Source organism: Henckelia pumila, chromosome 1, assembly GCF_033568475.1.
Source record: "Henckelia pumila isolate YLH828 chromosome 1, ASM3356847v2, whole genome shotgun sequence".
In the NCBI taxonomy this organism is placed as follows: Eukaryota; Viridiplantae; Streptophyta; class Magnoliopsida; order Lamiales; family Gesneriaceae; genus Henckelia; species Henckelia pumila.
In genome coordinates, this window is record NC_133120.1 from 29,835,447 (window position 1) to 29,848,287 (window position 12,841).

The window sequence follows — 12,841 nt, forward strand, 5'->3', positions numbered from 1 at the left end:
TAATTTAATATAATTGGTGGTTTGGGATGTGACAAAATTGTGACGTTTCATTTTTCTTGGAGATTTATCTTTGAAATGATGTCCAAATAATTACATTTTTTGTAATTTTTTAGGGTCAATGTTGTTTTTATATTTTTTTTAGCGTTTATTGCTTCTTTAATTAATAATCTCGTGTATATTGTAGAGTTGGAGAAATACAGTTAAATAATTATCCTTGGCCTTAACGGTATTTCTATAATTTATGAAAATAACTAACGATATATATAACGGCCTAATTACATCTACATTCCTTGTGAATAATCAAAAAAGCAAAAAACACTCTATGTAAAATTATAGCATGTTAGATCATATGTTTTAAAAAAATTAGCATAAAAACCTCTATCAGAGGGTATAAATGTACCCGAGTTTGTATAACATAAGGGTAAAATGTGCTACGTTTTAAAAAACTGAAGAATACATTAGTCTATTAATATTTCTTAAGGGTTTTTCTGTCTTTTAGACTTTTCACATGGGAGATTAATGCAATTAACCCTATATCTAACAATTAAAATGGTATAATGTATTTACATCAATAAATTTAAAATTACACACATATAACTACAGATAAATTAAAAATTATAAGATTGATAATATCGAAACACGCCGGAAAAAAATTCATATAGTCATAAATTACTCTAATATGAAAATAAATTCATTAATAAACCGCTTAAATAATAAAATGGAAAAGAACATCATGTCCACCATGAGACTAGTCGATATCAGTCATATCTATAATTAAAATTAATTTTTCTGATACAAAAAGTGATACATTTTCATAGATCAAATAGAAGTTTTGTCCCATAAAATTGATCTGTAAGACCATCTCATATGAATTTTTATGAAATAAAATTTGATATGAAATCGAAACTATATGATAACATAGTGTAAGTATTTGAATAAATGTGAAAGATAGAAAATATATTTTAGTTTGCAAAGCAACAAAGAAAATAAAATACCCAAAAACAAAAACAACAAATTTTAAAAAATATTGAGAAAAATTTTTATTTTATGTGTTGCATTTTACCAAAAAATAGATAGATGTATCTACATGAATCCAATTCCATCTCTTTCCCTCGAGAAGGACATCATAACCGATCGTTAAACCACTAATTAAAAAAAATAATTTTTAGGTAAAATTTAGTTATCGATTTAGTATACACTTAACCAATCCTTTTATTGTGCTAATCAAAGAAAATTAATTTCTTTTATTTTTTTTAAAAAATATTTCATCTCTTTATGACATCACCCCATTTTTTACTAGAAGAAAAGTTTTTTCTTATTAAATGTCAACTTTAAAATTATCACACTTAAATAGAAACAAAAGTTTCGTGGATTGGGGAGCTGAATCCCGTCGCTTTGAAGGGAATATTTATTTTCTAAAATCCTTTAAAGTTTTAAAATATTTATTTGAGTTTTTTGCCTTTCTTGGACTTGAAGTTTCTTGGCGATAAATTTAAAATTATTTATTTCTTTAGTTAGTGGATTGAGATATTATTGTATTTTATCATAATATTTAACTATCTCATATCTAATTGATTTATTTCTCAATCTTTGTAGATTTGATATAATCAAATCTAAAGAAATCCTACGTCTACAAGGAAACTTTGTGAAGAAGGAGTTTTTGGTCTTATTTAAGAAGATGGATGTATAATTTGAGAGACATACACGATAATAGTTTGTGAGAGCTTCTAACGTGCACCTTGAGAGAATTCTGAAAATATTTTGAAGCTCTGTACGGTCGTGGTTTACTTGTTCGATGTGTGAATAATTTGAGAGCATTGAAGAATTGGATCGTTGTTGTTGCTATCGGTGTTTAGCCGACAAAGATTCAACTTCTTAATATGATTTTCTTTATTCTATTTGAGAGCATTGAAGAATTGGATCGTTGTTGTTGCTATCGGTGTTTAGCCGACAAAGATTCAACTTCTTAATATGATTTTCTTTATTCTATCTTACATAGAATTTTTAGGAGTTGTTTTTATTCTTTATTTTCTCACATGTTTTTGAGAAAATTGAGTTTGACAATAATTCATTAGTTTTAGCGTTTTGTAAACTTTTTGATTATTTTCTAGTGAAAGTTTTGCCCTGAGGCGTCGCAAGAGTATTTTATACTATTTCTTAAATATCTGAGTTATTTATTTGGTTGCTTTTTATTTTATTCACGATTTTATTATTTTCCGCTGCATATTACTTGAGGTGTTATCAAATGTGTTGTCTGTGTATGTGCAACCAATTATTCCTTACAAGTGGCATCAGAGACATATTCTTGATATACTAAAAACTGATCCTGGTTTGCTTATTTGATTTCAGGGAATAATATGGACTCATCTACTACAGCCAATTCGTTTTTGAAACCTTCGGTTTTTTATGGCACGAATTATGCTTTGTGGAAGACAAGGAAGCGATTTACGATCAAAGATATGGATGAACGTGCATGGCAGAGTATACTTACCGGTTGGACTGCTACAAAGTTCGTGGACAAAGATGGTGACTATATCATAAAGCCAGAAACCACATGGACAACTGAGGAGGTACAAATTCAAGCTTTAATGCCAAAGCTATCAACGCTATATTCTCCAGCGTGGACATGAGGATGTTTGGCCTTATTTCTGATTATGTTACTGCCATGGACGTATGTGATACTCTACAAGAGCATTGTGAAGGGTCTGAAAGTGCCAAGAGAACAAGGATGAGGCTGCTTAACTCAAAATTCGAGAATCTCCATATGAGCGAAGATGAAACTATTTCTGAATATGATCAGTGTCTTCGAGCGTTAGTCACTGAAGCATTCACTCTTGGAGAACCAATTGCAAATGAAAGACTTGTGAATAAAGTCCTTCAGTCACTGCCTGAGAGATTCAATGGTAAAATTTGGGCGCTTGAAGAAGTAAAATACACCTTAAAGATGAAGCTGACAGAACTGATAAGAATTCTTCAAGTGTTTGAGATGAATACTACTGCACAAAAGGGGTTCCTGATCCTCATAAGCCTCGACTGATGTTGGAAGGGAAAAAGAAACATGTTTTAAAGAAGTTAGACATTGTTCAGTGTCATGCATGTCAAGGCTTTCGACACTATGCTAATGAGTGTGATAATACTCTTCGAAAACGGATGAACACATCATTGAATGATGAATCTGAACAAGATGAATAATAGAAAGATGAAAGTCACACAGCTCTTACAGCTTTATTGGAAAGCAAGAAGTGTTTTCAAGTCAATACTTTAGGTGTTGCCGGCCGTAACATCTCCCAAAGGTCAGTTTGCTTAACTTCTTCTACTACTAATGATAAGTGTAATCCTGATGAAGGTGATGGAACGATGTCTATGGAAGAGACTCGTATGATGTATGAAGAGTTGTATGCTGACTAGATTGAAAGGAATAAGTCGAACAAGATTCTTGTGAAAGAAAACAATGATCTGAAGGCTGCTATTTCTAGACTTGAATGCTTGCTGAGCAAGAAGGACCTGGAGTTGTGTCAGGTGAAGGATGAACTTGTGAAAGCCAAAGCCACATTGACCAAGTTTAAATCAAGCACTACCAAGCTTGATTCTTTTCTCTTGATGGGAAGAGATGGTAAGACATGTTTAGGTTTTGAGAATAGTAAATTTGAAGTTGTTGAATGTTCAAAAGACCCTGTGTTTGTCAAAGAAAGTAGCTGTACAGGAAGCTCAACCAAAAAGGCCACATCAACTGATCCTCCAAAACCAAAGCCACAAACTACTACTCCTTTAAAGTCTAGAAGGAAACGTAAGTATATTTGTCACTACTGTCATAGACCTGGTCATATCAAACCATATTGTTTTAAGTTGCAGAAAGACTACAGACAGAGATCTGCATCCAAGGTGGTGCCTAAGGTGTTGCCAATCTCACAGAACATCCCTAAGAACAGATCAACTTGAAGAAAGGTTTGAGTACCAAAAGCTGATATTCACTGTTATATGATTTATACTCCTTTGAAAAATAATGTTTCATGTGCATGGTACTTTGATAGCGGTAGCTCACGTCATATGACAGGTTCCAAAAAATTTCTCACTGATTATGTTGAACAGAAAAGTGAAAAAGTAACCTATGGAGGAGGTTCAAAGGGGAACGTTGTTGAAATAGACACACTAAATGTTGCTGGTTTTCCTAAGCTTCAGAACGTGCTTCATGTATAAGGGATTATAAAAAATCTAAGCATAAGCCAGCTTTGTGATGATAACTTGCATGTTCAGTTTGATAAGAAATTGTGAAAAGTTTTTAATAGTTCGAACATGTGTATAATGACAGGCACAAGGTCATCTGATAACTGTTATCAACTTGGAGAAGAGATGTTTTGTAGACACACAAAATTGACAGAATTTGACATATGACATCAAAATTTGGGTCATGAAAATTTCAAGACTTTAAAGAACTTAAGTAAGCTTGATGTTGTTAGAGGTATGCCTAATTTGAAATCTGGTATTCCATTTGTGTGTGAAGCATGTCAAAAGGGAAAGCAGACTAGGGTGTCACATCAGGTGTTGCCAATATCTGTGACAACACGCTACCTTGAGTTTTTACATATGAACTTAATGGGTCCAATGGATGTTGAAAGCTTTGGAGGTAAGAAATACTGTTTTGTTTTTGTTGATGATTTTTCGAGATACATATGAGTAAATTTTTTGAGAGAAAAATCAGACACATTTGATGCCTTCAAGAAAATGCTTACTAAGATTGTGAATCTACACAACCTGAAGGTAGTGAGAATTCACACTGATCATGATCTAAAGAGGAAAACAGCTGAGGATGAGGTTGATGATTGATAAGTGCATTTTGTATGCATTAGTTCTTGATATTTTTGTGTCTATTTTGTATTCATTAATGTTTTTTATGTGTTTTATTGTATGTGTGTGCATTTCACTCTCCGGGTTTTATTTGTAGGAAAAATGGAGATTAAAAGAGTTTGAAGCTCTAAAGAGAAAAGAAAAGAAAAAATTAGAGTTGCTAACGAAGAGCTCTATCCAACAGTTCTAATCTAGTGTTATCTCTTTAACGAAAAACTCTATCCAATACTCTAATCTAGCGCTATCGCGCTAAAGAAAAGCCCAAGAATATGAGCTATCGCGCTAAGGAATGACGCTACTTTAGCGCTATTGCACATTGGATATGCGGAAAAGAATTAACGAGGCAGAAGTGTGCTCGCTCGAGCGGGATTTTTTACCGCTCGAGCGAGAAATACGGACATGAAAAGTATCGGGGCATAAGTGTGCTCGCTCGAGCGCACTTTTATGCCGTTCGAGCAAGAGATCGGGAATCCGAAAAAATTTATAATTTTGGAAATTAAAACTTTTATTTTGCGGCATTTATTTCATGGGCTTTTTAAACCCATATAAAAGAAAATCATCAAAAGAGAGAGGAGGGGAGGGGGGGGGGGGGGAGGTAATGCACACATCAGACAGAGAGGCGGTTACAGGCTGGGAGCAGAGAAGATTTCTACAATTTTTCTTTTTCTATTTTTCTTTCTTTATTTTATTTTTGAATTATAGTTTCAATTATTGAGTAATTTGTTTTCAACCAAGACGGCGAGATTGAGATGAAAAATTTTATGTCGTACATGTGGATTTTGATTTGGGATTTTTGATTTCTATCTAGATTATTGATTGTTGGATTTATGTTTTGTCTTGTGAATAACCTGATCAATTTTTTGCTTACTTGTTAATTGATTCTGAGTCGACAGAGGAGGAATTGATTTCGATCGCTCCAATAATTGACATATGTTAAAACCGACTAGAAATAGTATTCGATTTTAGTATGCGATTTTATGTGAAAACTGAATTATCACAAATATTGAATGCGTTCATGTTTGATTAGAATTATAAAAATTAATCCGTCATAACTTGAATAGGTTTAACATGTTCTAGAAATAGACTGTTAAACAAGATAGGATAATTCACCGTGATTTAGATTAAAATTGGATCTTAGATTTTGCCACTTTTTTGCATAAATTGTTTGGTACCTGCGTGTGTCTTGGTTGTATCATTTTAATTAAATTCACATTTAGGCTATTTTAATTATTATTTCTTTTTAGTAATTTTTCATCTAAACCTTTTTATTATTTTGTCTAGATTAAGTAAAATAATCAAATCTTGAGAATTGAAAACTGTAGTAACCCGTATTCAAAATTAACGATTAATGCGTAATTAATCGTGTAATCATGTTTAGGTTAAGTAAAACATGATTAAAAAAATTTCAAATGGGTTAACGGAGTTCAGAAATGGATTCAGGACACTCAAAAATGGTGGGTAAGGTTCGGAAGGGTCGGACGATCCGAACTAGAGTTCGGAGGATCCGAACATGGACGGAGCCAGGCTTCAGAGGCTCTGAAGACTTCGGACAATCCGAAGTGGGTTCGAACGATCCAAACTATAGCCCAGCCAGCTGTCCCAAATTAATATGTCATTGATGACGTCATCCGGACAGGGTTCAGATGACCCGATGGGCGAGATCGGACCATCCGAACAGTGTTCGGGACAGGTGCATGGTTGCATGCGATTGGATTGAAACGTGGCGGAGATCGGACGATCCGATGAGACGATCGGATGGCCCGAAGCAGTTCGGATGCTCCGAAGGCTAGATCGAACGGCCCGAACGTGTTCTATAAATATGAGGTCCGAGCTCCTCATTCGTGCAAATTCCGAAATCATCTCCTTCGCCTACGTGGCTCTATTTTAGGGCTTTGGGTACTCTTACTTTAGAGTTGGAGTAGGGAATATATTCTAGCATAGTCAGACACTGTCTGACATAGTAGCGGAGCAGTGCTCGTGTAGTGGAGCCGTGCTCGAAGCTGTGGAGCTGCAGCAGGGGTGTGCCCTTGCGGGATAGTCGCCATCAGAGGGCTGACGACGGACGCAGGTATAGCTATGGTCTCCTTAAATTATTTAGGAGTATGCAATAGCTTAGTTAAGGCTTTTAGAGCTTAATTAATGATGCATGAGTAATTGCATTGTAGAGTTGATGATCGGCTTGGAACCTAGAGTTGGACTGCTAGGACTGCCTGTAATAAGGTATGTAAGTACTGACTGAGATAGCCGGCGGGTTTTGCATGCTTATATGTTGCATTTGTGTGTCATATTATTATGCAGCATGTGCATATCATATTGTCCCTGTCCATCTGTTGAGATGAGCCATGTAGGGTCGCTCAGCCCTGTTTGGACGGTTGTTGTCTAGTGCTTTGCTAGGGGCTGGTATTAGCATCTAGGGGACACGGTCCACGTCCGTTAGGAATGAGCAGTGTACGCAGGGTTTGCTCCCCGGGTTGTATCACTCATGTCCTAGGCGCCATTACTGAGCAGTTGTATACAGTTATCCCAGATATAGATACCCTGTCATTTGCATGCATCATATTTGTATGTTTTACCCGTGCTTTCGTATTGAGCTTAGAGCTCACGTCCAGTCTTTTCTATGTATCTGGACACCCCATTCGACGGGGCAGGTGTAGGTGCAAGATTGAGCACCAGGAGCTTGGAGTAGCCAGTGACCAGTGATGACAGCAGGATGAGCTGTAGGTTTTTAGGCTTATTCATTCGATTGGGTTGTATAATTGAATTTGTTTAACCGGTTGTATTCTGCCGGTCTGATTTTATTTAAGTCTTCCGCAGCGAATTATTTTAATGCATGCTTAATTATGCTCTTAACTCTGATTAGGTAATGGATCCAGGTTGGATCGCTACATTTATTGGTATCAGAGCGCATGCATGCAAGAGACTTGGGATATAGTATTAAGACTTTGGGTTATCCTTATAGGATTGATGAGACCTTGGAAGAGGTGATGATGCGGCGATTAGTTTGCCCAGAGACTATCATCATCGGCAGGATTTCTGAAGATTTGGCTTATGGGATTCCAGCAAGTGCGGACAGGAGTGATGGATCGTGTCCGAGTTTTCAAGACTTCTACTCATGTGGATCCTAGCTTTGGATCGAGTACCATATTCCAGAGGCAGTGGCAGAGGATTGGTGGGGACTTACTTTATGCTTGCATCTGTACAGTCATTACCATGATGACACTACTCTGATTTGGTGACAGTCACGACGAGGTATGACCTTGGACTAGATATCAGGTTTGATATCGATGGTTCGATATCGTCTGGTGTGCCAGAGATATAGTTTGAGTATTCTGCTATGAAAACCAGTCTTGGAGGATTTCCTTGACAAGTGTGTACTCTGAGCAGAAATGTTTTAACCTTTGGGTTACTGCTAGACGTATAGATCTAGTAGGTGGACTGATTTCTATCAGCGATGACTAGAGGTTTTCATCAGAGTTGTGGTTAGAGTTTTCCTGTGATAGGAATCATCCGAGAACTTGGATGGGATGTTATTTTAAGACTTCGACTCGAATACAAGGACTACTCTATGATGATTGGCTTCATCTGTGATGGATTATATCAAATGTTGAGGATTGTACAGGACTATTTAAGATGAGAGGAAAGCATGGCCTATGATCGTGAAGCCTTGGTGGTTGTCCAGGTGGGTTATCATGGTAAGCTACCTTAGTCTTGAATTGTTGCACAATCTTAACGAGATATATAATCAAGAGTGTGTTCGGAGATTGTAAGAATCTTGAAGATTCGTTAATTATGATTCTGAATTTGACAAATCGTGATATTCATCCTGGATGAACGAAGCAAGGATAGTTAGTGCAGTGTTTGCGCTAAGTACTGTCTGATATTTTCAGAGGTTGAGCGTAGGATTTTCCATGGGATGGAAATGGTCTAGGTTGATAGATCGCGAGCGATTCTTGGGCTTAGTTAGTCTTGATGTTCGCCTTGGGTGAACAAGACAACGATTAGTAGTGCTAAGGTGGCACGGGATCTGTGCTAGTGACTACTAGAGGCTATTGGCTAACTCTGTCAGAGTTAGGTTGATTAAGTTCAGTGTACGAGGCGGCTGTCAGTAGTAAGGCACGAGATTGTGTCGATAGGCTACTAATAGCTATTTTCTAGTTATCAAGTATGGGTGTGTTGGAACCAGAGCAACTTGGGTATTCCAAGTGTTTGGAAATAGTTCTTCGTGGCAGCTGAGTCATGGTTATTGATTGAGCCACGTAGGTTTAGATGATCAGTGGTTGTTTGATTGGACAAGTGCGAGCATCAGTAGTTCGACGAGATCGATAGGGTAAATCCAATCAGTGATGATTTGGATATAGCAATCGAGAAATACTTGGGATAGTATTTTGTCGCTTAGTGCTTAGGAGATGAGTACTGGGTACAGTCTCAGAGCATTTGGCAATTTGGATGATTTAGAGTCTCTAGGTTTTCCAGAGACGAATATATCGGAAGATTTCAATTGACTTGTATGGTCAAGTTAGGTGTTAACTTGACAGGAGAAACAAGCAAGTAAATTGGTAGTTCCCAGGACAGTGTTCTTGTGATGATGTCTTAGTATACCGTTGTGTTTGAGATCCAACGAGAATTGTGTACTCGTATGAACATCAGTGGATGATCGTGAGATGCGGCATTAGCTGGGATCTAGTTCTCGAGATCCAGCAGGTGGTGTCACTAATCTTTCAGCGAGTGATGTGCGATATCTCTGAAGTGACTGAGATAGTCAAGGATCGACTTAGTAGCCAACGAGGTTTGCCTTTGGGATCGAAGATTTTGCAAGATCATGACGGATCGAATTTGTTCTTTAGAGTCAATGAGTCATATCCATGCAGACTGTTTGTCAAAGATATTGCGTTTTAGCAATGAACGACAATCAGAGATGTTTTGTATGACAGTTACTTCGAGCATAAGTGTTTTCCCGGAGTGACTAGGGAATAGATGAATTAGTCTTTTCAGCGCTAAGGCTGATGCCTTCAGCAAAAAGGAATGATTTGACTCTGGAGGATCCGTTGGGATTTAGTTTTCAGGATCTTTATGTTCAACCTTGGGAAGTTGGGAAGAGCGATGATGGTATCACCAGAGACTCCAAGTTGAGTTATATCAGACACATGCAACTGTCGGGTGTCGAGACGGAATAGGAAGCGTTTCCATATGTCTGTGCACTATGGAATGTCCCACTCGAGCATATTGGTGGGAGCTTGCCTTAGTCTTGATGAGCGTAAAGTGATTGCGAGTATGTATAAATATCAGGAGGATGTCCATTGATTGAATTCATGGGTGAATAACCTATAGTCGATATGATGTAAATAATCATAGATACGATGATTTCCATTGACGTGTATGCGTGGTTACACAGGCCAATGGATAGGAGATGACTTAGCGTCATTATTGGCGAGCGATGATAGTTTTCATCAGGGCACAATGCTGAGTTATACTAAGAAACATGAACTATGATTCACACTAGACATGGTGGGCTGAATTCCCAGTAATTGCTTGGGAAGCTCGTTCGTTCCGGTGGAGCATGGGATGGATGACCAGTTTGGAATCATGTTAAGCAGTTATGTTGGATTATAGCTTTGGGTCAACAAGATTCTCTTGAGAGGGAATTCGGGTTTTGTTGTGTCAACACAGTGTTGGGATTAGTGTTTCCTGACTAGAGGTGTTGAGAACTGAAAAGTTTTGGAACCATTAGATGGTTAGATCGAGTTTCGGTTAGTGGTTCGACGAATGTCTTAAGCCGGTCAGGTTATGACTTAGTCTTCGTCAATTTAAGATTGTACTTGGGATGATGATCTCGATCAAGCGGGTGTTTGTATCCTTCGTGGGCAGTGATATCATAGTCAGAATGGAAGATGTATCAGTGTTGTGACACGCTAGCGCTAGAGGAGTTCGACTGTCGACCAGTAACGCAGTAATCTTCAGTTAGAAGAATATTAATGCGGTGCAGCATTAATGGACGCTTACAGGGAATTTGACAAGAGTCTGAGTTTGTCGGAAGCTATTTTGACCAGACACTCAGGCAAGTGTTTTTAGTACGTTCTCGAGGTTTTACTCTAGATTTCGAGGACGAAATCTTTTAAGGGGGGGAAAATGTAGTAACCCTATCCGAAATTAACGAATGCGTAATTAATCGTGTAATCATGTTTAGGTTAAGTAAAACTTGATTAAGGAAATTTCAAATGGGTTAACGGAGTTCAAAAATGGATTCAGGAAACTCAAAAATGGTGGGTAAGGTTCGGAAGGTTCGGACGATCCGAACTAGAGTTCGGAGGATCCGAACATGGACGGAGCCAGGCTTCGGAGGCTCTGAAGACTTCGGACGATCCGAAGTGGGTTCGGACGATCCGAACTATAGCCCAGCCAGCTGTCCCAAATTAATATGTCATTGGTGACGTCAGCCGGACAGGGTTCAGACAAGCCGAAGGGCGAGGTCGGACCATCCGAAAAGTGTTCGGGACAGGTGCATGGTTGCATGCGATTGGATTGACACGTGGCGGAGATCGGACGATCCGATGAGACGATCGGATGGCCCGAAGCAGTTCGGACGCTCCGAAGGCTAGATCGGATGGCCCGAACGTGTTCTATAAATATGAGGTCTGAGCTCCTCATTCGCGCAAATTCCAAAATCCTCTCCTTCGCCCACGTGGCTCTATTTTAGGGCTTTGGGTACTCTTATTTTAGAGTTGGAGTAGGGAATATATTCTAGCATAGTCAGACAGTGTCTGATATAGTAGCGGAGCAGTGCTCGTGTAGTGGAGCCATGCTCGAAGCAGTGAAGCTGCAGCAGGGGTGTGCCCCTAGTTGCGGGATAGTCGCCATCAGAGGGTTGACGACGGACGCAGGTATAGCTATGGTCTCCTTAAATTATTTAGGAGTATGCAATAGCTTAGTTAAAGCTTTTAGAGCTTAATTAATGATGCATGGGTAATTGCATTGTAGAGTTGATGATAGGCTTGGAACCTAGAGTGAGACTGCTAGGACTGCCTATAATAAGGTACGTAAGTACTGACTGAGATAGCCAGCGGGTTTTGCAAGCTTATATGTTGCATTTGTGTGTCATATTATTATGCAGCATGTGCATATCATATTGTGTGTGTCCATCTTTTGAGATGAGCCATGTAGGGTCGCTCAGCCCTGTTTGGACGGTTGATGTCTAGTGCTTTGCTAGGGGCTGGTATTAGCATCTAGGGGATACGGTCCATGTCCGTTAGGAATGAGCAGTGTACGCAGGGTTTGCTCCCCGGGTTGTACCACTCATGTCCTAGACGCCATTACTGAGCACTTGTATACAGTTATCCCAGATATAGATACCCTGTCATTTGCATGCATCATATTTGTATGTTTTACCCGTGCTTTCGTATTGAGCTTAGAGCTCACGTCCAGTCTTTTCTGTGTATCTGGACACCCCATTCGACGGGGCAGGTGTAGGTGCAGGATTGAGCACCAGGAGCTTGGAGTAGCCAGTGACCAGTGATGACAGCAGGATGAGCTGTAGGTTTTTAGGCTTATTCATTCGATTGAGTTGTATAATTGAATTTGTTTAACCGGTTGTATTCTGCCGGTCTGATTTTATGTAAGTCTTCCGCAGTGATTTATTTTAATGCATGCTTAATTATGCTCTTAACTCTGATTAGGTAGTGGATCCGGGTTGGGTCGCTGTAGTAGCCCGTACCCGAAATTAGTGATTAAGTGTTAATCAATTCATTAATCCTACTAGTTAAGAGTAAACGTGATTAAGTGAACTCTTAATGGGTTAACGGAGTCCGGAATTGGATTCAGAACAATTGAAAATGGTTTGAGGGTCATCGAGTTCGGAGGCTCCGAAGTCAAGGTTCGGACTGTCCGAAGTCAGGGTTCGGACGATCCGAAGAGTGGTTCGGACGCTCCGAACGTGCTGCCGACAGTCGTCATAGATGATGTCATCATGTTGACATAAGCAATGACGTAATATCGGGTTCGG